A 13108-nucleotide genomic window follows, 5' to 3' on the forward strand; every position below is an offset into this window, starting at 1 on the left:
TTGTGATGACTCCTTGATTCCCATTTGCTTTTTTATTATTTCATCTAATTTACCTTAAGTATCGTTGCTAAAATAATGGTCTTGAAAACCTTCAATGGTGTCTTATTGTCTAGTGAATTAAATATAATTCTGCTGGACTTTTAGGGATTTCCAAAAATGTAAGTAAACCTTGTTCTATTTCTAACTTATTATTCACTCTTAACCTCCCCAAAATATATGGAGGATTATTTCATGTTTCTTAAATATTTACCATCCTTTTCCACCTCTAGCATTGCCCATTCTGCTCCCAATTGTTAAATTCTTATCAGTCCTTCAAGTATGCCAAATGCTCCCTCCTCCTTAAAGCTTAATCTGTCTTTCCTAGTTAGGCACAGTCTTCTTTTGAACTCCTCAAATCTCTACATTTAGGTTTATATGGTGATCACTTACCTTATATTAAGATATTAAAATAATGTAAATTATTAGTTACATCTGTATCTATATTTCTCCGTCTCGATTGTAAAATCTTCAAGGTAAAAAATTGTCTTAGTGCAGTTGATACTCAGCATTTGTTCACCTCAAATATGAAATAATTCATGCTCTATTAGTCCTTGACCTTAGCAGAAAGTCATCTATGTTCCACTGAAATTAAGGACTAAACATGTATCAACTGTTCTACATTTCAGGTGGATCTATCTTGAGTGTAAGTTTTGCTTAGAAATTTATTATTATTATTTTTACTCCCATCACCTCATCATTAGTTACCATTTGGGGATGTTTGCATACCTATTATTTTCTGATAAATTTAAATATTGGTAGGTAGACTCTAGTACTGATTTCTACCTTTATTCTTATATATGTGATACTATGAATCTTGCTAAAAACAGATATGTGAAAGGAGGGAGGATAAGAATAAGAGTGTTAAAAAGAAAAAAAATTGAGCTGATAAATCTTTAGACACTTTGTTGATAGCATGTTTCTTAATACAGGTTGAAAACCTACATTTTTTTTTAAAGTATGTAACTAGTTTTTTTTCTAATGAATTAGAATTAAAAATATCTTAAAACATTTTTTAAAACATTTTATTTATTTTGAGAAAGAGAAAAAGGGAGAAGCAGACTCTCTACTGAGGAGGGAACCCAATATGGGGCTCAATTCCAGGACCTGGAGTTCATGACCTAAGCTGAAGGCACACATTTAACTGACTGAGCCACCCAGATGCCCCCAAAATATCCTTTTGTATAAATGTTGTATAAGCACTTTGTGAGTGGCTTTTTGGGATGTAAGAAATAGAGGTGACAGAATGAAAAGGTGGCCTTATGTGGAAGAAAACCTTATGTGGAAGAAATTACGGATGATAAAGGAAGAACACATGTATTCGGAGAGAACTGAAAAGGCCTGAAATGTAAGTTACCTGGAAGAACAGACCAGTGTAAATGTCTATAAATGAAAATTTTTGTTCTGTACCATACACTGAAATATTAGTCATAAGACTATCTCAAAAACTGTACTTTCAAGTCTTAAATACTCTGCATTTTTCCTACCATTCAAGTAAACCTAAAATATTAATCATGAGATTCAGTTTGAAGAACTGAAAGCTTCAAGCAAAGTTTTATTAAAAGAAAAAGTAGAGAGACATATAAAAACAAGAAACATACTTTCAGATAAAATTAAGCTTCAAAGTGTACTTTTAAAATCCTATTTATTAACATTTGTTTTACATGAAGAGTAGAGAACTAGGGACTTTGGAGAATAATGTCCCACATTGCCATTGGTAAAGGTGTTTTTCCTTTTCTTTTTTTTAATTGGAGAGAAGAATTATAATAATTTCTCTCCAACTCATGAAGGTTTCCAAGTCATGCATATTCTGGTAGTCAGCCATGCTGTCACAGATGGTAGGATTTCCTTATTTTTAAAGGCTGAAGAATACTCCATTATATTTATATACCATACTTTCTTTACCATTCAGATGTGAACTAGGGGATAGACTCATCCAAAAATATATGTATTCCTCCTAACATAAACACTGCATAGACATGTTAGTTTTCTACTGCTTCTCTAACAAATTTGCAGGAATGTACTGTTTTAAAATAGCATACATTTATTGTCTTATGGTTCTATAGATCAGTTCTTTAGATGGGAAGTCCAGTATAGGTCTCACTCAAGTAAAATCAAGATATACCGATGATACCAATTGCCAGCAAGGAGGCAGAGCAACAGGAACGTTTTGTCACTGTTAGTGAGAATATAAAATGGCCCAACTAATCTGAAAGATAATTTGGTGGATTCTTACAAATTTCAATATTGTTTCAGTATAAAATCCATTTATGTAGAATCATCAATCCATTTATGTAGAATCATGCTCTTTTGGTATTTACCTAACTTACTTTTTTTCCATAGGTTGTATCCATGCACTGCTCTTATTTTTCTTTTTTAAACAGTTTTATTGAAAGTATAATTGATAAAAAAAGAACTGCACATATCAAATATGTTTAATCTGAGAAGTCTGGACATAGGCAAACACCCCCATCACCACAATTGAGGTTAGAGACTTATTCAACACCTCCCAGAGTTTTCTTCTATTTGTGGGTTTTTTCATGTGTGTGTGATAACATTTAATGTATATTTACCCTCTCACCAAACTGTGAAGCGCATAATATTGTATTGGTAACTACAGGCACTATGTTATACAACAGATCCCTAAAATTTATTCATCTAGCATAACTAAAACTTTATACTCTTGCATAACAACTTACCATTTCCTCCACCCCCAACCCCTGGCAAACACTATTGTATTATCTATTTCTGTGATTTTGACTACCCTGGGTACCTCAAATCAGCTTAAGCACAGAGCATTTGTCCTTCTGTGTGACTGGCTTACTTCATCCAGCATAATGTTCTCCAGGTTCATCCATGTTATCACAGATGGTAGGATTTCCTTATTTTTAAGGCTGAAGAATACTTCATTTTATTTATATACCATACTTTACCACTCATCTGTCAATGGATACTGGTTATTTCCCTATTTGGCTACTGTTATTCCTTCTGCAATGAACATAGGAGTAAACATAGGAATGTCTCTTTGAGATTCTGATTTCAATTTAATAATTTAATTGAGCAAATACTCAGAAGTGAGACTGCTGAATCATATGGTATTTGTACTTTTAATGTTTTAAGGCATCTGTGTATTTTTTCTATAGCTGCCATACCATTTTATGTGCCCACCAACAGTGCACAAGAATTGCAATTCCTCCACAGCCTTAACATTTATTTAGATAATAATCCCAACAGACGTGAATGGATATCTCATTATGGTTTTGATTTGAATGTACCTGATAGTTAATGATGTTGAATATCTTTTCATATACCTATTAACCATTCACTTATTGGAAAACATCTTGGTTGCTTCCTATTTGGGGCCATTATTAATAAAGCTGCCACAATGATCCCCATATAAGTGTTTCTGTGTATGGAAGTTTTCAAGTAAGTCCTTTGCCCATTTTTTTAAAAATAAGATTTATTTTTTTTCACTATTAAGCTTTAAGAATCCCTTACATACTTTGGAAACTAATGCTTTATCAGATATATGGTTTGTAAGTATTTTCTCATTCCATACATTGCCTGTTCATCCTGTTGATTAACACAAATCTTTGTCAAACTGTTTCCAAAACATTAAGAGAAAAAATCCCAAATCCATTTTTTTCCCAAATCCATTTTATGAGGTCAGTATCACCCTGATACCAAAGCCAAACAAGAAAAAAAAAATTGCAGGCCAATATGTCTGATGAAAATAGATGCAAAAATTCTCATCAAAATACTAGCAAAGCAAATTCAAGACCACATTAAAAGGATCATACACCCATGAGCAAGCTGGATTTATCCCTAGAATGCAAAGATACTTCAGTATATGCAAATCAAGGTGATAACAGCACATTAACAGAATGAAGGATAAAAATAACATGATCAGAGCAATAGATGTAGAAAAAACATTTGACAAGTTCAGCACTCTTTTATAATAAGAACACTCAATCAACAAGAAATACAAAGAACTCAACATAATAAGGGCCACATATAACAAGCCACAGCGAACATCATACTCAACGGTGCAACGTTGAAATCTTTTCCTCAAACATCAAGGACAAGACAATGTGTCCATTCTCACCACTTCTAGCCAACATAGTACTGACAGTCCGAGCAATTACAAAAGAAATAAAAAGTACCCAAATAAGAAATAATCAGGTAAAATTATCTATTGGCAGATTAGATGATCTTATAAGTAGAATACTATAAGGCTCCACCAAAATCTGTTAGAGCTCATCAACAAATTCAGTGAGGTTACAGGATTAAAAAAAGGGTGGGGGGGATCTGTGGGTGGCTCAATGGTTTAGCGCTGCCTTCAGCCCAGGGTGTGAATCCTGGAGACCCGGGTTTGAGTCCCATGTCAGGCTCCCTGCATGGAGCCTGCTTCTCCCTTTGCCTGTGTCTCTGCCTCTCTCTCTGTCTCTCATGAATAAATAAATAAAATCTTTAAAAAAAAAAAAAACTGACAGCAACATACAAAAACCAGTTGTGTTTCTATAAACTAACAACAAACCATGTGGAAAGGAAAAAAAGGGAAACAATTATATTTACAACAGCATCAAAAATAATATAATACTTAGGATTAAACTTAACCAAGAAGGTGAAAGACTTGTAGCTAATATCTACAAAACATTGATGACAGAAATAAAAGACAAAAATAAGAAGACATCCTGTGCGCATAGAATGGAAGATTTAATATTGTTAAAATGTCCATACTGTCTAAAGGGATCTATAGATTTAATACTATTCCCATCAAAATCCCATTGGCAGTTTTATAGAAATAGAAAAAACAAATCCAAAATTTGTAGGAAACCATAAAAGCCCACAAATAGTGAAAGCCATTTTGAAAAACACACCAAAGCTGGAGGCATCACACTTCTTAATTTTAAAACATATAGTAAAGTAGGTATACAGTACAGCTACAGTACTATGTCACAGGCATAAAAACAGACTTACAGACCAATGAGATAGAACCAGAGCCCATAAGTAACCCCACACATGTACATCAACTCATCTTTGACGAGGATGCCAAGGACATAGAATGGGGAAAGGATAATCTCTTCAACAAATAGTACTGGGAAAATTGGTTATCCATATGCCAAGAGAAAAGAAAAGAAAGAAATGAAATTAGGCCCCACCTTATGCCATACACAAAAGTCAACTCAAAATGGATTAAAGATTTCAACATAAGACCTGAAATTGTAGAACTCCTACAACACCACATAGGAGAAAAACTTCTTGACATTGGTCTTATAAATGATTTTTTTGTGAGTCGAATGCTAATAGTGCAGAAGACAAAATAGACAAGAGCTAGTACAAATTTAAAAACTTCCAGTAGCAAAGGAAACAGTCACTGGCATGAAAAGGTCAACTACAGAATGGGTGAAAATATCTGAAAACTATCTGATAAGGAATTAACTTCCAAAATATATAAGGAACTTCCACAACTCCATAGAAAAAAAAAAATCCGATAAAAAATGGGCAAGGACTTGAAAACTTAGTTGAAAACTCATGGCCACACAAACACTTTCACATTAATCATTATAGCAGCCTTATTCTTAATTGCCAAAAATAGGAAGCAACCAAAATGTCCTTTAATAGGTGAATGGGGGAAAAAAGTTGTACATCCATTCAATAGTCTTTGCTAATAAAAAGTAATGAACTATCAAACCATGCAGAAACGTGAATCTGAAATGCATTTTGATAAATGAAAAAAAGCAGTTTGCAAAAGCTGCAAACTCCATAATTTCATTTATAAGACATTCTAGAAAAGGCAAAACTGTAAAGATAATGAACACATTGCTAGCGGTTAGGGGGATGTTAAATTGGTATAGCACAAAAGTTTTTAATATAGATTAAACCACTCTATATAAAAAAGGAATAGTGGATATATGGCACTATGTATTTATAAAAACCTTATTATTATTAATAAAAATCTAGTTGTTTCTCCAGGGATAGGTATTAACGATTCTGAGGTCACTGTACATGTACACTGAAATCAAACAATTAAACTGAAATGGATAGTGGGAGCAAGTTTTCTCACAATTGGAGTAGGAGATTACAGATAAGCAAGGGGAAGAGACTAGAATGATCCATGTAGTGATGGATGAATGTTGGAGACCTCCACATGAACTCATTTTCAGCTCAGTATCAATAAATATTGTCCCATATAAAAATTTATAGGTATGTATATGTACACAAGTTAGTGTTTACGTATATATTTCCTTCTTATGCCACCTGAAGAGGCCTAAAAGCAATGGCTCCCTGGTAGCAATGAGCCCACCTGACATTCAGATCTTGGTTTATATTATCGTTCACCAATACAAATAACCAGAGCTTCTTGGGGGGGAAAGACAACTGATTCTGGGACTGATTCTAGGGTCAGAAAAACTACAAGAGGAAACTGGAGCATCCTGAATTGTCAGAAAGTAAGGCAACACTGAAAACAAAATAAACAAACAAACAAAAAAAATAAGGAAAATAAAACAAAACCACAGTAATGTGAGTAGGTCAACAGGACATAGGAACAAACTTAAAGAACTCCCAGTGGCTTAGGCAGAACAAGTTATCAACAAAATAAAGTAGTGTTGCATTATAAACCAAAGTATGAGTCATGAGTCCATACTGCTATAAATCATTTACTCAAAAAATAGAGAACAATCTGTACATAATTCCAAATAATTTACACAGATATTCCATATTCAAGAAGGTAGAACCTAACTCTCCACTCTTTATGTATGGGTTGCATATTATAGGTTTCTTCCAAAGACTAGAGTATGGAAAAAAAGAAAAGAATTTTACAGTGGAGAGAACTGACCAATACAGTCTAGCCAGGTGATCAAGGGATTCTCCTGCCTTTTGCCATACCATTAAACAAGAAGGAACAGAGATAATGGAAGAGACAAATGCACAATTTGTGTTGTTGCTTCCAAATGTAGCCATGCTCAGATATTCATCAGGTCCAGACTCCAGTCCCCAAATACAGCTCACCCAAGGCTTCTCAGGAAATCTTCAGATGAGTTTCAGTAGTGGTGGAATAAATCCAAACTGAGAGATATTGAGAATAAGTACTGAGCCAGAGTGTGAAAATTTTCTGTCTCAAAGTTTGGCTTTGACCCTGTGACTGGCAGAGAGTCAGCCTCCTATTTTCTGTTGTGGGCCACAGCATGCCCTCCCCTCCACCCCACAGTGTCCTCAGAAGCATCAAAAGAATGTCAGGGGAAACCCAGATCAGAAGTCAACAACTAAGCAAATGTCTCTCAAAATGAAGGGAACTGAGGGGGAGAATTTGCTCCTTGGTTGGCTCCAGAGAATGTGGCCTCAGAGGGTTGCGTTATCAAGTTTCATAAACTTATTTGTTTTGTTTGGGGAAATGAGATAGTTGCTTTATTCATTTTCTATTGCTGTTGTAAAAATTAACAGAGATGGGGCAGCTTACAACAACATGGATTTATGCTCTTATATTTTTGGAGGTCAGAAGTCCAAAATCAGTTTCAATGAGCTACAAACAAGATGTTGGCAGGCCTGAGTTCTTTCTAGAGGCTCTGGGACACATGTATTTTCTTCTCTATCCTCTAGAGGCTATCAGCATTTCTGGTTCAAGGCTGCCCTTCTCCATCATAACCTGAAACAACAGGCTGAGTCGTTCTCATGTTGCCCTCTCTGATTCTCTGCAGCTGCAGAAAGCTCTTTGCTTTAAAGAACGCATGTGAGGGGCAGCCCGGGTGGCTCAGCTGTTTAGCACCTGCCTTCAGCCCAGGGCCTGATCCTGGAGACCCGGGATCGAGTCCCACTCGGGCTCCCTGCATGGAGCCTGCTTCTCCCTCTGCCTGTGTCTCTGCCTCTCTCTCTGGGTCTCTCATGAGTAAATAAATAAAATCTTTAAAAAAAAAAAAAAGAACGCATGTGATTAGATTGGGCCCACCTAGAAAACGCAGAATACCCATCCCAACCATTCTTAAGATTAACTTCCATCATCTGTGCAAAGTCCCTTTGACATATAAAATAACACTCATCAGTTCTAAGAATGAGAACACAGACATGGAGGGGGGCACTTTGGCACACCTGAGCATTGTCAATTCATATGTATCTGTAGTTATTCACTAGATTATTAGCTCCCACAGACATTTCAAACACATGTTCTTCAAAACTAAATTCATCTTCCACCAAATGTGTTTCTTCCTTGATGGGGATATGTCCAACCAACAACTTAAGCTTGAAGCTGAAAAACATTTTCCTGCAATCCTTTATCAGATTGGTAAATCTGCTCATTTTAATTCCAATATTTCTTCAATCTATCCGTGCCCTGCACCTCTGCTACCATTAACTACACTTGTGCATTTGTCATTTACCTGAAAAGAAAGTGCTTCTTAATTAATGGGGTCTGGCCTTTTGCTAGTTGATGTGAATAAGGTACCCATGTTGCCCACCTTAATGAAATTTACAGAAAAGCCTGGAAAACACACATATATAAATAAATAAACATGTATAATAAACATGTATAATAAATGCCCTGGAAGAAGACATTCCTGATCCTTCTAATCAGGACCCATGGTGAAGTTTTCAAAAACTGAAGTTAAAAATTTGTGAATTTTCTAGAAAGATGCTATCAAGTTAATATCATGAATTTGTGTGTCCTCCTTGTGCAGGGACCATGCTAATCTTCTCTGTATTGTTCCAATTTTAATACATGTGCTGCCAAAGGGAGCACAAGCTGACTAACTTAACTGCAGTAAAATTTAATACCTTTATGGATATGTCACTTTTCCTTGATTCTATAATATAAATATGGGAAAGAAGACTGTGAAATTCTTTGTTAAATATGGCAACTTACTCTTAATAAAATCAAGCTAAAATGGCTTTTTGAATTCATCTTGATAAATCGTTGTCCAAACGGAGTTAACTTTCGGACTAGATATAAAGAATCCCACACTAGATATAATGAATCAGAATGGCTAAGGTCAGGCCTGTGAGATGTATTTTAAACAAGTAGCCCATGAGTTGTTGTACACATTAACATTACGAAATTATTGAACCAATTTCAACTCACCAATACTCTGTTCCATTTCCAGGTTCTATAGTCTCCACATTCCTCAGCTCTGACTTCTTTTTGTCTCCAAAGTCTGGAACAGCAGATAGGATCCTCACCCTAGGACTCTCTGACTCTCCTTTCATGGACACATCTCTGACCAGAGCTGGGAAAGTTTCTCTGCTTTGAGAGAAAGACACAACTGATTAGATTGTTTCCATCTGGATAATCCAGATTTCTCTCCTTGGTTCAGGTTTCCTTCAAATTAATTCCACCTCTATAAAGTTCCTTAAACCATGTAAAGCAGCAGAATCAAAAGTTCCAGGCCTTAGGAGGCAGGCATCTTTGAGGAGAGAGGGACATAATTCTTCCTGCCACTATATACATTGTGTACTAAGGGCCCCCCTTTTTTGTTGTTGTTGAAGTAGAATTTATACATAATGTTACATTAGTTTCAGGTGTACAATCTAGTGATTCAACAATTCCATATGCTATGCTGAGAGTCCTTTCTTAGCTGCCACACATTAAGTACTGTATTGATCATTAGTACATTCATTTTATCCAACTAGAAACAAGAGTGGAGAGAAAACTTTCAAGAGACATACCAATGAGACATTTTACTACTCAACTTTTGATCCAAAATGGAGTCTTGAATTCAAAGAGAGAAACTGTGTCTTTCAATATTCTACATAGGTCTCTATTTGACTTCTAATAGTAATATGCACCTAGTTAAATGCATATAAAAATGCATATAAATGATATAAAAGTTAAATAAATGGCCAATTGCTTAATAATTCTTATAGGAGCTCATATGGCTATAGGATCTTAAAGTATTATTTTAGTAAGTAATAACTGAATTAGGATTCTCCAGAGAAATAGAACCAATAGGATATGTTATGGAGATTTAGTATGAGGGATTGGCTTACACAATTATGTAGGTTGAGTCATCCCACAACTTGCTGTCAGCAAGCTGGGGACCCAGGGACAATGAATGGTGTAGTTCCAGTCCAAACCCAAAGTCTTGAGAACCAGAGGAGCCAGTGACATAAATCCCGATCTAAGTCTGAAGGCCCAAGAAATTGGAGCACTAAAGTCTGAGGATAGGAGAAGATGGATGTCCTACTTTAAGCAAAGAGCAAATTCATCCTTCCAACACTTTTTTTTAAATCTATTCAGGCCCTTCAAGGGTTAGATGATGCCTACCTACATTGGTGACAGTGGATCTTCTTTATTCAGGCTACTAATTCAAATGCTAATTTCTTCCAGACACACACACAGATACAACCAGAAATAGCATTTTACCAGTTCTCTGAGCATCCCTTAGCTCAGTCAAGTGGACACAGAAAAGTAGCCGCTGTTATCAAATGTCTGTAGTGTGTTTGCAGATCTCTGATTTGGATTATCCTCTTTGCCCATGTATCATCCTAGCATCAACACAAAAATCAAACATGAAGACTTCTACACATCCTACAATTCTTATTTCAGCATAGTCTCCTAGAGTAAATTGTCATCAGCTTTTAAAGTTTGAGGCATACTGGCTTGTACTGTTGGTGATATATGTTTTTGTAGTTTTGTGGCAAGCTTAGGAACTCTCTAAGGAGTTATGGATTGAAGCTTAGGAGACATTGAACTTGAGATGTTGAAATTTTTTGTGAGAAGATTGATTGGTTTGTAGTATAGATTAGGAGTAAAAGAAATGAAAGGCAAATGAATTAAGACCTGCTTTATTTTCAAACTGACCGCAGTTCTTTTAGACAAGAAGGACCTCCTGACACTTTGAAGAGGAAGATGCCATAATCAAAGCTATATAAACAGCAGTGCAACAAGGTAAAATCTCCCCAAGGCACAGTGCACTCCTTGTTTGTGCAAACTTACAATCCTCTACCCAGGAAACCCCACAATGACATACTGTTGTCATCACACTACTCAGAGATAAACAAATCCAGTACAGATGTGCATTTGTGGGAAGATGTTCATACACTTCATTTGAACTTCTCTGCTTACCATTAAGATTCAAGAAATCTTGGTTGGTTGGTTTCAGATGGAAGTTTGGTGAGGCAAGCACAAAGGAGCATGTAACTATACTTACTTTCACCCTTGAGCACCAAAGTGAATTAAGTTTGTATCAGGAAGGATTAAAACAAATACTTTTCTAAATGATGCAGTGCTCTGAAATACAGGAACATGTTCCAAAAAATGATTGCGCTGAGCCCATAAACAGGCATTTTATTACATAAAGATCTCCATAAAAGAATGGGTTAAGGAAGTCTACTGTCATGCCAATCCCATTGTTATAAATCTCTTTAAATCTACTTGATGTCATCGAAAACGTATTTGAAAGGAGGATATGTTACCCTTGTCTGTTCAACAAGATACCAGAAATTTTCCCCCACATGCATTTCTTGATTAAAGCTCAGATGTCTTTCCCCGAGCTGACTGCATCATCAGAGAATGCTTTTAGTGGATTCTCAAATATTTCCTAAAGGATTCCTGAATGTTGAACTAGCTGTGATAACACAGTAGCAACAGAGGGTATCCAACATCAGGCACGATTTAATAAGGAGACTTGGCTCATGTCTCCCCAATGTTTCTGTGTGCATGACAATTCATCAGTGGCTTTGTCATACAAGTACCTCATCGGGCATCCTTTTCTCCCCGTTGTCTCTTATTCCTAGAGGAGTACTGGAAACAGACAAAAGCTTTTTCCTTTTCTCTCTCCCTAATCCCAATGCTTCATGTGACCTCAGCCCATGACAAGTGTAATGTAGCTTACTAGAAAGAAAAAAATTCAAATGTCAAAAGATGAAATCAGTTGGGCAGAGCTGAGCAGTGAGTTAGAGATTGAAAAACAAAAATCACAGTAAACTTACCCACTACAAACCTTTGACAGAACACAGATGCCTGTGAAATTGGCATCTCCACTCCTAACTCTTAACATGTTCCAGACATATTCTCCTGGCTGCCCTTAAACATCTGCAGTCCCATAATAGCCATTGTCCACAAACAGAAGTAGCTACTTTTCCTCTCATTCATTTTTTTTCACTGTAATCGTTTTTGCCACTTTTACCATCATTCTTCCCAGACTAGACACCTTGAAACCATCATTTGGCAAAATATGTAATAGACTCTCAATTTCTTTTAGATGTTCAAAGTTTCATAGTTTAGGCATGTTCTAGAAGCTTAATGACTTCTAGATGGAGCTTAACCTCGTGAACCAAACTGGGAAAGACACCTATTTTTGAAATCAATCATTAAAAACTTAAAGATATAAAATAACTGGAATATTTAGAGGTGGTGAAAGAGGACTTCAACTACTTCCATTTTGACCTCGGTCTGTACTTTCTAATTGATTAAGTTCTTCTTTCCAGCTTTTCTCTTAACGCAGGCAAAAGACCATGAAGGCAAAGCACCTCCTAATGGGAACTGAAACTACCCCCTTAAGCGTAAGACTGCCCTGACCCAGCAAGACCCCATGTGACTGACCCTGAGACAATGATCAATTTGACCTTCACTCCCCACTTGATGTACCCACTGGCTTTTGTCGCATGTTTTCCTTATATAAACCTGGAAGTATTTTTGGCACTTTGGAGACAGCCTTTGAGAAGTTAATCCATTGTCTTCCTGGTGTTGATCTCAGTGAAATAAATTCCTTTCTGGTTTCACCACCACTGGTTTTTCTGCTTTTGGATTTTGTTAGTGGCAGGTGGCCAAACCTTATCTGTTTGGGACCCCTGGAGACAGGTGTTCTTGCTCTCTTGTGCTTCAGCTGCAGTGGTCGGGAAGTGACAACAAAATCATCAATACCAATAGTATTGAAGGTGCTTTACAATGTCAATATTTGGGCACCTGGGTGGCTCAGTGGTTGAGCATCTGCCTTTGGCTCAGGTCATGATCTCAGGGTCCTGGGATTGGGTCTCCCTCTGCCTATGTCTCTTCCTCTCTGTCTCTCATGAATTAAAAAAAAAAATCTCTACAGTGTCAATATTTTTCACACATGTAACTAGTATTTGAATGAGACAC

At 36.3% G+C, this 13108-nt stretch overlaps 1 pseudogene; it reads right to left on the minus strand.

Annotated features, from left to right (window-relative positions):
- Nucleotides 1-8656: 8656 nt before the first annotated feature.
- On the minus strand, nt 8657-8770 carry LOC140609638 (U6 spliceosomal RNA; annotated as a pseudogene).
- Nucleotides 8771-13108: the final 4338 nt, after the last annotated feature.

This window comes from Canis lupus, chromosome 18 (assembly GCF_048164855.1).
Source record: "Canis lupus baileyi chromosome 18, mCanLup2.hap1, whole genome shotgun sequence".
NCBI lineage: Eukaryota > Metazoa > Chordata > Mammalia > Carnivora > Canidae > Canis > Canis lupus.